The sequence below is a fragment of the Mustela nivalis genome (genome assembly GCF_964662115.1).
Source record: "Mustela nivalis genome assembly, chromosome: Y".
Lineage (NCBI taxonomy): Eukaryota > Metazoa > Chordata > Mammalia > Carnivora > Mustelidae > Mustela > Mustela nivalis.
The window spans coordinates 29,352,441-29,367,860 of record NC_139041.1 but is presented as its reverse complement, the minus strand read 5'-3'; the positions used below and the strand labels follow the sequence as shown (position 1 = coordinate 29,367,860).

At 36.1% G+C, this 15,420-nt stretch overlaps 1 long non-coding RNA gene across 1 annotated transcript in view; it reads left to right on the top strand.

Annotated features, from left to right (window-relative positions):
• Positions 1–12,820, top strand: part of LOC309856898 — a 32,194-nt gene extending 19,374 nt beyond the window's left edge. The window contains exons 2-3 of the long non-coding RNA XR_014307402.1: positions 9,074–9,130; positions 11,470–12,820. This is a non-coding gene — a long non-coding RNA (uncharacterized lncRNA). The remainder of the gene's footprint in view (positions 1–9,073; positions 9,131–11,469) is intronic.
• Positions 12,821–15,420: the final 2,600 nt, after the last annotated feature.

Sequence of the window (15,420 nt, the reverse complement as noted above, 5' to 3'; positions counted from 1 at the left end):
AAAATCAAACCCACAATGATATGCTACCTTACATCCCCTCAGATGGCTATAATCACAAAATAAAAACAAATCACGCACACAAGAAAGGTAAAACAAACTAGAAAAGAACTTGCATTATGGAGAATTTGAACACTTTCTACATTGCTAGTAAGAAAGAAAATATTGCAGCACCTGGAGAAAACAATGTTGATGCTTGCCCAAAATGAGATGCGTAAAATTTCCATATGACCCAGCAATTCCACATTTAACTATTTACCCACAATACTTTAAAAACATGTATCTGAACATCAATTTGTGTCCATGTAAATCAGCAATACATAGCCTTTCGCCATTATTTCAGAAATTCAGGGTAGTACTTATAGGTTATAAAACAAATCAGTGGGTTGCTTATAGAGATTATTTTTTCTAACTAAACAACTATGAAAAAAACAAGAAGTACCTCCTCAGCTTAATATATAATGTGTAGCGACTGTAACCATATTGTAACCATTCAAGTGAGGACTTGTCCTTTGTCTGTTACTGTCTTTGCTCTCAGATCAACTTTTCTCATGTGTGGCCAAGATGGATATTGGCACCACAAACTGGCAGCATCCTCTGAATTTATGTCAAATAAAGATAAAGGAGCCTCTGATAAAAAAAGAACGAATGTTGATGGTGGCCATCAGCTGTAATGATTAATGACTCGCATAGGAAAAAAGAAAAAAAGAAGAAGGCATTCTAATCTTCTGCATGCTTTGAAGGAGATACATTATACCTCCATTCAAGTAAAAACATGCATTGAATAGAGTCTGAGTCTATCAGTTCATAGAAAATAAGAGAGAAGAGCCTATAAGTGACACCAGGGAGTGTCCACAATCTACAGTGGAAAATCAACCTCTTTTCCCTTTTACCAGTTGCCAGGGAAAAATTGAGAGAGACGTGAATGCACAGATTTGAAGAATTAAGTTACATTGACCTCCTACAGTTTGAAACCTTTTCTGGATACTGACTGGGAATTTCTTTATATTAAGGAGCTATGTTAAAACCTTTAATGTCATGATATATGGTTATTTTTTTTTTTTTTGAGCACTGAAATTTTAAACCTTTAATTGACTTAGTATGGGTCTGTACCCTGAATATTAAACACCAGGATTTCTTTCTGTTCTATTTCCAAAGGGACTTTACATTCTGTTTTGTTTAGTACCTTGAATCTTTAAAGAAATGAAATCTTGCCATTTGCGACAACATGGATGGAACTAGAGCATATCATGCTTAGCGAAATAAGTCAAGCAGAGAAAGACAACTATCATATGATATATGGTTATTTAAAGAGACCTAATCTTTTAGAAAAGACCTTGTCAAACTCAAAATTGACACTTTGGCCTAATTTTTTTGTCATAGGCTTCAACCCTAGGATTCCACTTATAAGACTGATCCTAAAAAATCAGAAATGTGAAAAAAAATACCTAACCACACAGTTGTTGATAGTAGACTCACTTATTACAGAGGGAAAAAGGTGTATATAGAGGGATCTTATACAAGTTAAAGGATCTTATGAAATAAATTGTGGGATATTTATGTAGTAGAACATCTTGTATCTATCGTATATGATGTTTACAAGAAATTTTTACTAGCACTTAAATCCCTGTGGCTTAATATTGAGTGAAAAGAGCAGCATCTAAATATTTACATATGTATACATATGTATTTTATTTCAAATATATTTGTATATACACATAGACACATGTAGTATGACTTCAAGTATGTAACAATGTACATGCATTGAGAAAAGTCTGAAGAGAAAGAAACCAAAATATTGAGTGATTATGTATAAGAAAATTTCTTAAATATTTATTCTTAGTTATTTTTCTATATTGTTTAGATTTTCTTTAATAAGTGCATGTTTTGATTATGATCAGAAAAGTAATGAATATCAATTTTAATAATGGATGCAAGAGATAAAAATCTCTATAAAGTATATATATTTATGTAACTATTCATAATAATAAGAAACATTATTTTTCATATTGAGAAAGCATGTATCATATTGAGATGTGATCTTTTTTCATATTGAGAGAGCATATGCCATATCACATGAGAGATTTTTTTTTTTCCATCTGTAAGCATTGTAATATAAAATGACCCCAGTGTCCATGAGACTAATAGCGTCTAGGAATCTGGACAATATAAATAGTGTAAAATTGAATCATCATTAGTTTATTCAGTGTTGTTCTGCATGTTACATGGCTGTACTGGTATTGTGTTCTATTCCTTTTCCACTATAGTCTCAAGCTAGAAAATGAAACTGTTGGTTTTCTTTACTTACTTTTGGCATATTCCAACTTGGAAGCTTAAAAGTAGAAACAACTAAGTGAAAAAAGTAGATGATATTGTCTATTCAGTTGACTTTTAGTGCACTACTTTAAGCAAAGTTCAAGCTTATGGAAACACATTTCTCAATAACTCTTCTTTACCATTCACCCTGCTATGGTATAATTGAGTCTTGAGAGTTAAAAGGCAAAAACTCAGAAAAGTGTTGATAGAGCGAGAACCAAAGCTTCAAATCAACATATCTGGATGTATCCATGTTATGTACAACCAAAAAAATCCTTAGCCCGTAAGTACCTCATTGCACCTCTTAAAAGTAGGGGATTCAGAGACTTTCTAATCAAAGGATAGTAAATTCGGAAGAGTTGTACAGTACTCATTCTTGCTAGAATACATTATAGAAAATGTAGCATAATATTCTCCAGACATAAGATGTTATGTTTATAGTTTTATTATCCCAAGATTAAATGATTTTTTATTACATTTCTCTAGAATCATTGATCCCCAAATCATTTACTTGTAGGCGTCTGTACCTGCAAGATACTTTCCTTGTACCGTGGGCTCCACGATGCATTCTCGCAACAAAAAATTGATCTTTAAGAATAGATTTCTGTGATCAGGGATATACACCTGTTTTCATGGTCATTTTCACAGGAAGTACATTTTTCATTTGTTTTTTTGGTCATTTATTTTATCTTCAAATGTGACACAAAAGACAATGGAACAACACTTAACATTTCAAAACAGGACTTGCAGGAAGGAACATTTAGAACATTTAGTTAGCATAACGATATTTCTTAGACCTCTCACCTGTGCAGAATTGCAGAATTTCCTCAAAAACTTACCGTACTGCCTCTACCCACCAACTGTGACAGAAGCTTCTTGCATCCACTTTTTCTAAAGTGTTTTTTAATTATTTGAGTGTGGTTGACACTTTGGAACATTAGCTTCAGGCTAATGTGATTCAAAATCCCTGTACATTATGCCATGCTCATCCCAAGCGTTGCTACCATCTGTCACCATATAATCCTATTGACTATATTCTCTATGCTACACCTGTTTATCACCTAAGAGTTAGAGGAAAATAAGAACTTTGTCTCTTTTATTCACTAAAGATTTCTGTGACCTCAGATGGGATGCAGTCACAGGAAATGTGTAGGAAATCTTTGCTGAGTGAATGAACAGTTGAAGAAATAGAGTCTACAGAAGTTTATTACATACATTAGTGACTTCACACATCTTTTCTATAGTACAGAATGATAAACTTAAAATGTTGAGACTTTAGGATTAAAGGAGGGTGCTGAATTATTACTACCATTTTGCCATTGTATCTTCCTGCTGATACAAATGCTAACAGACATATAGCCTAATGATTAAGGTAAGGAATCCTTCTGGGAATTGCTGATAAGGGTACTTTGATTAACTAAGTCAGGTTTTATTTAGTTATTGCTCTCTTAAGGCTTCATTAAAAATAAATATTACAGTATTTATTTTAATTGTTGCATAAAAATCTTTCTTTGCAAATATTTCTTTTTTTTTAATTAACATATAATGTATTGTTATATCGCCACGTTTACACACTTCACAGCACTCCCCATAGCACGTACCCTCCCCACTGTCCATAACCCAGCCCCCCCTCTCTACACCCCTCCCCCCAGCAACCCTCAGTTTGTTTTGTGAGATTAAGAGTCTCTTATGGTTTGTCTCCCTCCCGATCCCATCTTGTTTCATTTATTCTTTTCCTACCCTCCACACCCCCCACATTGCCTCTCCACTTCCTCATATCAGGGAGATCCTATGATAGTTGTCTTTCTCCGATGGACTTATTTCGCTCAGCATAATACAATCTAGTTCCAGACACGTCGTCGCAAATGGCAAGATGTCATTTCTTTTGATGGCTGCATAGTATTCCATTGTATATATGAACCACATCTTCTTGATCCATTCATGTGTTGTTGATGGATGTCTAGGTTCTTTCCATAGTTTGGGTATGGTGGACATTGCTGCTATGAACATTCAGGTGCATGTGCCCCCTCGGATCACTACGTTTGTATCTTTAGGGTAAATACCCAATGGTGCAATTGCTTTGCAAGTATTTCTGTGGTAGGATTGCTGACAAACAAAATCCTCTCTAAAAGATTAATTTCTCATCTTCAAAGTCAGAGTTGACTTAAATTCTATTCCATCTCTTAGCTCTTCCTCCCAACCCTCTGGATGTCATTATTGAGCCCTTCTGCCTGTATCAGAAGGGCTCAATAATGTGGTTCATATATACAATGGAATACTATGCAGCCATCAAAAGAAATGACATCTTGCCATTTGCGACGACGTGTCTGGAACTAGATTGTATTATGCTGAGCGAAATAAGTCTGCCTGTATCAGAAGGGCTCAATAAACTCAGGCACTTGTATTTACTAACACATTTAAATATATATGTATTAAATATATATATATTTATTATACAAATTTTATATATTTTTACATATTATATGTATTTTAACGCTACATATGTTTATATTCATGGCCACCTTACCTACACTCTACAGATCAAGACTATTTAATGCCAGATGCTGTGTGTCACTGCACTTTGCTGGCCCCTGAACATTGAAGTATGCTGTTACAAGACTGCCATTTGAACCACTGTTTTCCAGATACATGAGGAATTTGAGCATGGGCTTGATGTCTCTCTTGAAGGACAGAATAGCACTCATGACGTTGCTGCCTTGTTGAAGGGGCCTCCTGCCTGAGAGACATGCTAGACCCTCTTCTCACCAGGGAGCTAGCTGTACACAGCCTTCATCAGTAGTCTCTGTGCCTAATACACCCATTCTCGGGAATGTGCCCAGGATTACTGGGATGTGAAACTCACTCATCAAAACTTGCATATGTTTCCCAATAACTTTTTCTCACCTTACATATTGGTCTCTAATGAGTGGGCTATTTGGGGAATTTTCTGAGATTTCCCCTGAAGGCGATTAGCAGGAAGATCTGTGTAATAAAACCAATGGAAGAAGCCCAGAAGAATTTGGGTTGCTGCCAAATAACCCTCTGCAGTAGAAAGTGTGATAAATTGATCCTTTGGAGGAACAGCAAGAGCTCACAATGAGTCTGTGCCTAAAAATGAGTTTGCGTTTCTGGTAGAAGGAAGGCGGGAGCCACAGGAACCCAGAGTAGAAAAGGTGGCAGGCAACATTCCATGGAAAACAAGATGACATAGCCCAGTGCCAGGACTTTCGGGTGGAGGCTTCATGGCTATAGACACAGATCCCATCGAGGAGATTAGGAGGGAGAGGGAAAGAAAGAACATGCCAGAGCATGTGTCATTTCCACATGTTTTTTCCTACAATGCTAAAATTAAAAAAGGACCAAGAGGCAGAGACAGAAAAAGATACTGTCACTGTGCTGTGTGTTAATCATTGCCAACAAAAAGTCTACCCCCTTGTTTATTGCTCAGACAGAAAGGACCCACAAATGTCTTATAAACTGAAATTTTAGAATATTTCCTAATTCCCAGTCACTGTTACCAAAAACAAAAGACTGCAATCCACAAAATAAAATAAAATGAATAATGCCAGGGAAAGGAGGGAAAAGAAAGTAATGGAAATTAACTTATCTTTCTAACTAGGATTATAATGCTTTCTCTAGAAGTTACATTTCCCCAGGTCTAATTTATCTTTCTATTCTTCATAGAGCCTTGTGCTAAGTTGCTGTTGAGAGGGGCCTCTCCTCTGAACGTGAAAGTGAGAGTTCCTCCTTTTACTTTCTTATAAAAGAGCGGGCCATCAGTTTGGTTAAACATTCACATGGAGGAAATGACACATGCCCTTTCCTGACCCAACTGTCTGTGTAGGAAGAGAACTAATGCAGGCTTGTGTCTGGAGAGACAGTATGTGCATAGGGCATACTAGGGCATACATAGAGCACATAGGGCATTAACTTCCTGTGTTTCAAGAATGCTTCCAAACGAGGCTGTCATTTTTCATGATGATACTTTACTTAAGATCTTGAATTTCCATTTTTGTGAAGTAGACAATGAACTACAGAGGTGTTTACAATCATGAGAAACAGAATAATGGTGGTAAAGAAGGTTAATATCCTTGTAACTCATTTGATCTGCTTCTTTAACTTGAAAACCAAATATATCACATCTTTATTTTGCCAGTCTGTTCCTCAAGCTCCCATCTGCCTTAGAGCTAGAAGTCTAGTATTCTCATTTTGTAAGGTCTTGTCTCCCCTTAAGTCCTCCCTGTAAACAGACTGGCCCAATGCAATGGGCAGTCAGTTCTGCTTCCAAACCAGTGTAGGAAGAATTAGAAAGTCTGATCAGCTGGACATTGCCATGCAGCTTGATTCCACATGGTGTCAAGAGCTAGACAGATTCTGTACAGTTCCATGGGTCTTCTGGGATGTTCTCATTGAACCTGGTGCCCCACTCTGGCCCCAGCATAACCCTACTCCCTGCCCATCTGGGGTCCTGGGTCCTGTTCTCTTTGGTTATACTCATATGCCTCAAGGTGTTTTTCAGTTTCACCCTTGGACAAAGGAGATGCTGGCCTCAATTTCAGGAGACTATTTAGCAAGCAACCTATTTAATCTTCATACCTGTCTCCCTTTTTGGTACCCTTCTCCTCGATCTTGGATTCATTCCCCAGTTCTGAGAAGTGTCTTTACCATGTTAACACTCATTATAAATCAACAAGAATGGGCCAGGGGCATCCCAAACTCACTTAACCACAGAAACATTTTCTTTTAAATCCTTGTTAAAGCACAGCTTTGCTCTATTGTGGACTCACTTCTGTATTTGCCAAATTTCTCTCCCAAACAATATGTGTGATAGCCACATGTAATTTTGGTCATATGTATATGTTTTTTTAACTTTAATCCAAAATGGCAATTCTGCTTTTCTTATTCTTACTCTATCAGTGTGAGAATGGAACAATCCTGAGTTAGTAATTTATCTCTACAATAGTTATAATTAGTGAAATGATTAGTATATGTAATTATACAATGAGTGCTGGCTGCACGTTTCATAATATGGCCCCAGCACCTGATTTCAGCAGACACAGCTTTTTGATGGATATACTATAATTCTCATAATTGTTGAGTAGTGATATTACCCATCCTTTATCAGCTACAGATAAAACAGAGACTGTACAATCATCTGTCTAATCACTGGGTACAGACAGATCAGTCTGTGTTTCTAGGCATGTCATTTCCTTCTCTGATGCTTCCAAAATACTGTTTAAAGTCAAATCCTAGGTAATTAAGAAGGCAGTGAGTAAAGCACAAGTTCCAATTGAAGGCACTTTTGCCTTTACAGAATCATTTTCCAACACTCCTTCAGTCCAAATGCTAAGCAAGACTTTATTGACTATATTAAAGATGAGAAAATTTTTGAGTAAGTAGAAATGAAATAGCAGGCAGAAACACTAGTTACCATTAGTATACCTCCTTCCTTATGCCAGCTGAGTGTAGGGGCTTAACATCTTATCTTTAATCCTTCTAACATGCAGGAGAGATATCATTGCCTCATGTTTCAGAGGTGGAAACTGAGGCCTAGAGAAGCTCGGTAACTTACTCAGTGTCTCAGAAGGAGCTCCACCTGCACTTGTTGCACATTTGTGCATTTCACAACTCTGGGGGAGGCCCATGTACCCTAAAGTCACTGCAGATTTGCACAGTGGGTAGGGCAATACCCCAGAAAATGACAGGAAAATATCTTGAGGAAGAGGCTCCTTTTTCTAACTCACACAAAGTCGACTAATTGGATAGTGGTCAGGCTGATTTAGTGACTAGTAAGCCATTTTGAAAAACAAACTATACATATTATTTATTAATTATATACTACATATTTTATTATTGTGTTTTATATTACATGCTTCATTAAATTAAGATATATTTTATTATGTATTAATATATATACATATATTACATATATATGATATATATATATATATATATATATTTAAGAACTTCAGATATATACAAATATATTTGAACTTCAGAGAGATATATGATGGCTGTGGGCTAGAAATGTTAGGAATGACTTCACTGAGGATATTCAATTTAAGCTACACATTGAAGAGTATATAGGGATTGAGTAAACTTTAGAAGCACAGCATAGCAAGGGAAGTTAGCTAAAACTCTTTCAATAGTATATAAGAATACAAGGAGAGCAGGGGCACCTGGGTGGCTCAGTCAAGAGTGTCTCTGACTCTTGATTTTGGCTAAGGTCATAATCTCAGTGTCCTGAGATCGAGCCCTGTATTGTGAGCTCTGTGCTCTGTGGGCATGAGATTCTCTCTCTGCCCCCTCCCCTAGTTGTGTTCTTGCTTTCTCTCTCTCTCTCTTTCTCTCTCAAAGTAAATAAATAAATCTTTAAAAAATAGAATGGAGGGAGAGCAACGAATCAGTGTTTTTTAAATTATGCTAGTTTGCACGATCAGGTCAAAAGCACAGAGTGGGCTGACAGTAGAGAAAATATTTTAAAGATAGTTCAAGAAACAATATTTTCTAATGCTTTCTCTTACTTGTTTGTTAGTTTGTGGTAATCGTGTTATCTGTTAGATCCATATTCTTATGGATTGTAAAAAGAAAAGCAAATGGGCCACTCAGTGTATTGATACACTTAACACTCACACAGCCTCTGCCAGCACCTTGCTACATAAACTTGTCTTTATAAAGCAGATGAAAGAAGAAAGAAAATGGAGCTAGGGAATCTTACATTTCCTATTTACATATGCATTTGTTTGTTTTTTTCTACTAGGTCCTCAAAATAAGTGTATCATTACCTCATGGGATCTTAAAGATGTCAAAGAGAAAGGTATGAGAAGAGTCGTTGACTATTCAATCAGTGCTTTCTGGGAAAAAAGTATAGATATTTCATCAAATAGTAAAGCTATTTGAAGATGCCTTTGACTAGATGCCTTTGCCGTCAAGGAGATATCAATATCTCAATAATCAAGATAGTGTTTTCATGCAATATTTTTGAACATCAGTCCATGTAAAATATCTATGATAAACAAAATAATTAAATTTTCAATAAAGGTGGAGCTCTATGAAGTCTAGCATGGTCAGATGTTTCCTTTATTAAAATTTCGATACTTGTTGATCATGTCTTTTTTACATTAATGTTTTAATGTATTACATTAAAATATTTTCTATATTGATCACTGTGTATTTGGTGCCACTGAAACTTTAGGTCCCACAAAGTACCTCTTCACTCTGTCCTGTCATGGGTCTGCCAAGTAAGATGAAAAGTAGGAGGTGCATGGTCATAATTAAGAAAATGGGACTGCCTGGGTTTGCTTTTCAACTTCACTACTCTTCACTATTCTTTGGTTGTCCACATCGAGTACTACTTCTCTTTGTCTAGACACGAACGTTAAACTCATCCGTAGAAATAAAATAAGACAAAAATAAAGATAACAAATAAACTTCTAAGCCTTTCAAAGTTCCTGTTACAGAAATCTGTTCCAAAACACTACTACAGCAAGTTCAAAAAAATGTCTTTCAAGAATGTTTTTTGTAGCAGAAAACGAACTAATGTAACAGAAAATTAAAATTGAAAATATAGATAACTATCCAAGTTTTCTGCCCATTTTTAGATTGGATTTTTGTTTTGATGTTGAGTTGTATGAGTGCTTTATATATTTTGAATACTAACCCCTAAGGGATGGGTGAAATAGGTGAAGAAGAACAAACTTCCTGTTATTAAAAAAAAAAAAAAAGTTACAGGGATAAAAAGTACAGCATCAGGAATATAGGCAGTGATACTGTAATAGCTTTACCTGGTGACAGATGTAGCTACATCTGTGGTAAACAGTAGGTAATGTACAGAATAGTCAAATCATTTTGTTGCACATCTAAAACATAATATTGCATGTCAACTATATAAATATAGAGTAAATAAGTAAATATCTTTGACACCTTTCCTGGCTTTCCCAGAAATGGTGCACACTCAGCTCATCTGAAATTATTACCCTCATCTACCTGCTCACAAACCTGTATTCTCTCATTTGCTCCATGGCGCTGTAGTCATCAGTTCCTAGCGAGAAGCTCACAGTCACCCTGAGCATTTCTCCTTCACTCTACTCTCTCCTTATAACTTCAGAAACTGTTCTTCATCTCCCATTTTTTATTGTTGACCTAAGCTGCTATAGCCTAGACTACTGCAGTGTGTCCCAGGTTGTGTTGCTTCATTGCATCCATCATCTATGTGGGCCATAGACTACTCTTTCTAACATGAAAGTCCATTCTCCATTCTCTTCTGTGAAGAATCATTTTGGCCTTAGGTCACTAACCTAGATCTACAGTCCTTCTCTAATACACAAATGTATTTTTATGTGACCCTTGACTATCTTTTCTGATGAACCCTCAGCCATACTGAGCTTCTCAGGGCAACCTGGAATATTTTACACTTTTCTGTCTTTGTATATTATGGTATACCATATACATATGGTATATATAATATGATATATCATATGTATATCTCTCCACTATGAATATGTGCCAGGTCCCAGACAGAGCCTCTGCTCTTCCCTGTAGATGACTGGACTTTCTTCAAGATTTTGTGCAAGTACCACCACCTCTGAAAAAATGTCCCTAGAGCTTCCAAAATTGATAGCTTCATACATTTTACTCGATGTTGTAAGTGATAAATTTGTTTTTCTCACTGCGATGTCAGATCTTTAAAGGCTGTATTCCAATTATTTTCAGAAATTTTTGAAACAAATATAAACCCTGAAAAATGGTGGTTGCTGATGTAATGGGTGAATGTAAAGATGATGGGAGGACTGATTAATGCATGAATCATGGATAGAAGGAAAAGTGGGTTGGTGGATGGGTGGATGGATGGATGGATGGATGGATAAATTGAATGGGAGGATGGACATCAATAATTCTTTATTGCACATAGCACAGAAATTCTGTATAATGCCAACTTCACAATAAAATTCACAATAAAGTTTCAGTATTCAAACTTTTACTCAATGTGCTCTTAAGTTGGCCTCGGAGCTATGAATTCAATCCCAAATACGAGAGGGAAATGTGGGGGGAGGATGAAGCATCAAAATGGAAAAAAAAAGTTTCCATTCATTAGTGAACCACCCAGCATTTGGAAATGCAAATACAACATCAGTTCTTGTGTTCTCTTTTCCCTAGATCACCGGGAAGGAGATGACCTCTCTAAGCTTGGCCACCATATTTGGACTCAAGCTGCTTCAAAAGCAGAAGTTATGAAGGAATTCTCAGTCCAGAGTCTGACACAGATTAAAGAGAGCACAGTTATCATCGTGATGCACAAAATGATTGGAAATTAAGAAGGTCATGGCAGGTGGTCCTTCTTTGGCAAAACATCTTTGGGAATTGCCTATCCATTACCACATGGTGGTCTAACAAAACTCAAGCACACCATGTTCTTACCTGAACTCTTCAGAAGCTTTTTTTTTTTTTTTCAGTTTCAGTAGGAATAGAAATTTCAATGCACTTGAGTTTATTAGAATTATGTGACTCCACTTTTAAACAAACATGCCGAGATTATAAATCCATTTTCTTGTCCCCTAAACAATGATCACGTTTTGGAGTCATTTAATTATTCCTATAGCAGTGTGCTTGGTCAGAATGTTGAAGTAATCCTTCAAAAGGAATTACATCTGTGACCCTCTTGTACTGTCACAAGCATACCCAGGCCAGGCATCTCCTCTATAGTCAATATTGACATTTTATGTTATGTGTAAAGATTTACCCATTTTTCTTGCATCTTCCTATGTTACTTTTCATGTTATTTTCCCATCCCTTCAAGTCAATCAACTTGATATCTCAAGTTGTTATTTACCTTATTTGATATTTTGTGATAGTCATTAGGACAAATTCCTCTATAGACTGAAAGCACATCTAAAACCAAAGCTGTACCTTTATACTCTGCCCTCTGTATCCGTTTTACACTTCTTGAAGGGCCATTGCCTGTCATGTACCCAATTTTGTGTGTGTGTGTGTGTGTGTGTGTTGAAGTTCTGGTGCGTTTTTTCCCAAGTAACACTGTATTACTTGGTTCAGCTTCCTTTGAAATATTAGAATGAATGTCAACTCTCCTCTAATTCTTTTCACCACTCAGACTACATGTCAAAATCTTACAAAAACGCTCCATGTTCACTTCTCCATTTCTCCTATCAGTTTGCAAACACCACAAATCCTATATAGAATATTTGAGCCTTCCATGACTTCATGCACTAGGAGGACTACTGGTTCCTTTCCTTGGTTTTCTTAATATCTCATCTATTGATGGATCAAATGCCTTGCATTAGATTTAGATTTAGATTTATTTTCACATTAGAGTTATATTAGCTAGTGTGTCTAAATTTGAGAATTAGTGATTTAGAATCTTTACTCTATGTACTACATATGTGATAACGATCAAATAACTCAATACTCAATAAGTATCATTTTCAGGTTCTGTGCAATATAAAAAATAAAAAATATCACCTATTCACAGTGTGGCTACCAGAGCGGTCTGACATGTATAAAGAGTACAATTCCAGCAACCGTTAATTAATAGTTACATTAGTAGGGAACACCAGCAACCTCAAATCTAGGTGCTTCAACACAACAATCAAAAATGTCTCCTTGACTCATAGTTTAGTTAGCAGTGGATGAACAGTCTTCCTGGTCATGATTAAGGACCTTATCTTGCATCTTGAGGGGCTGCCTTTGTGATTTTCTGGTCCACCATCAAAATGGCACACTGGAAGAGTCAAACCATATTCCCTATATATATATATAGTCATATAAATTAAATATGTATACTTTACACAGACTGTGTGTGTGTGTGTGTGTGTGTGTGTGTGTGTGTGTGTGAAATACACTAGTGTTCTGGAAAATAGCCAAAGGTCTATTTTATTTTATATATATTTTTATTTATTTGTTAATGTCTAATTAACAAAAAGCCATGTTAAAACAGTAGGAAATGTGGTGTTTTTATTTACCCTTGCATATCTTACCGTCTCCTTTCCCACAGCCAGCAGGGTATATTCTGAAGGAAACAATAATCAGCCCAGTTCAAATTGGAGGGATTAAAGTTCACCTTATTTGCAACATTCCAACATGCCTGGAGGCTGCCAGAGGGAAGTACACAGCTTTGACAGGGCTTAATCAAGTTCAGATGGGTAAAAAGTGATACAGTTTCGATCTCAAGCTGGGAAATCACAAGAAACAGGAGAGAGTGGGTATTTATCATGAAATTCATCATGGGAGAACATACTTGCAGACACCTAGGCCAAGAGATTATGGCTAGAGGAATAAAATAGAATTGCTAAAATCACAGTAGAAGGGGAACGAGACATGAAAATATTTAGAAATCAGGACATTTTAAAAGAACCAAGGCAAAATCCAGGCCAACAAAAGCCAGAGACAAAGAAATTCCTTAAAGTGGCAAGAGAAAAGCAACTCATCCTGCAAAAATTAATCTCAAAAATCGTCTATGGATTAGTCAGCAGAAACCTGGGAAGTGAGAGGCAGTGGGACAACATACTTAAAGTGCTTAAGGAAAAAAAAATTGACAAGAAATTCTACATCAATAAAGCCTACCCTTAGATGAGAGAGAAATTAATTTATTCCTCAACAAACAGCTGATAAAGTTGACTGCCACAAAACCTGTTCAGTAAGAAATGCTGAAGAAACCTGTGAATTTAAAAACATGGACCTGTGAAATAAAAGATGCTGGACCATAAATTGAAGACATATTATTATTTAAAGATCTCTAATAGAGGGGCAAATATAAAAATCAGTACTATTGTAATTATCACCTGTAAGTCAATTTTCAGTAGGAGTTAAAAATAAATGCATAAAAATATTATAAATATATACTAATTTTTATAAAATATGTAATTTTGTGACATCAATAAGACAAAGTAGTGGTGAGTAGAGGAGTAAAGTTTTGATAGGTGATTTGGTTGGTATCAATTTAAAGTACATTTTTACAATTTAAGCACATGATATGTAATCCTCATAGTTGCCACATAGAAAATGCCTACAGAATTTATAACATGTTAAAATAAATGAGAAAGTAAGAAAATGGGTCAATAAAATTCCATGGAATTACAAGTGTACTTGATTTGTATAATGTATCTTTAAAAAGAAAAATATTATGGAAGGATCACATTTTGAATGCAAAACTTAGTACAAAGCTACAGTAATCAAGACAGTAAGGCATTAGCATAAAGATACATATATTGGGGGTTCCTGGGTGGCTCAGTGGTTAAAGCCTCTGCCTTCAGCTCAGGTCATGATCCCAGGGTCCTGGGATCGAGCCCCCCCCATGGGGTTCTCTGCTAGGCAGGGAGGCTGTTTCCTCCTCTCTCTCTGCCTGCTTGTGATGTCTGCCAAATAAATAAATAAAATCTTTAAAAAAAAGAAAAGATTTGTATATTGTTCAATGGAATCAATCTTAGATGAAGAAAAATAATTTTCCCTCAACCCTTCTGAGCTCTTGGCTGAGACCCCTGGAGTAAACCACAAATTACTAGAAGGACAGAGAGTTTATTAACATGTATACCTAATATATATATGGGAGATAGCCATATATATATGGCCCAAAGTACCACCTTAAGCACTTTCTCCACTTAAAAAAAGATTTTGGGTGAGAGTAGGGGAACAGTTATGAGTGCATAATAAACAAGAGTATTGGGGTGCCTGGGTGTCTAAGTCATTAGGCAGCTGTCTTCGACTCTGGTTATGATCCCCTGATGGTTCTGAGTTTGAGGGTTCTGAGATTGAGCCCCTCATTGGACTCCCTGCTTGGTGGGAAGCTTGCTTCTCCCTCTCCCACTCCCCCTGCTTGTGTTCCCTCTCTCACTGTGTGTTTCTCTCTGTCACATTAATAAATAAATAAATAAATAAATAATAAATAAATAAATAAATAAAACAAGTGTATTTTGTTATATAGATTTAAGTTCATGCCTTCTCTGTGGTAAGAGTTCATTTGTGGTTTTTCACCCTTCTTTTCCTGGTACAAAGAGTATAAATGAAGATTTCCTTTATAAATGTAAATATTCCTTAGAAAAGTGTTTCTTCTACCCTGTTTATATAGCTTCTGCTATTTCTTATAAATAACTTTAA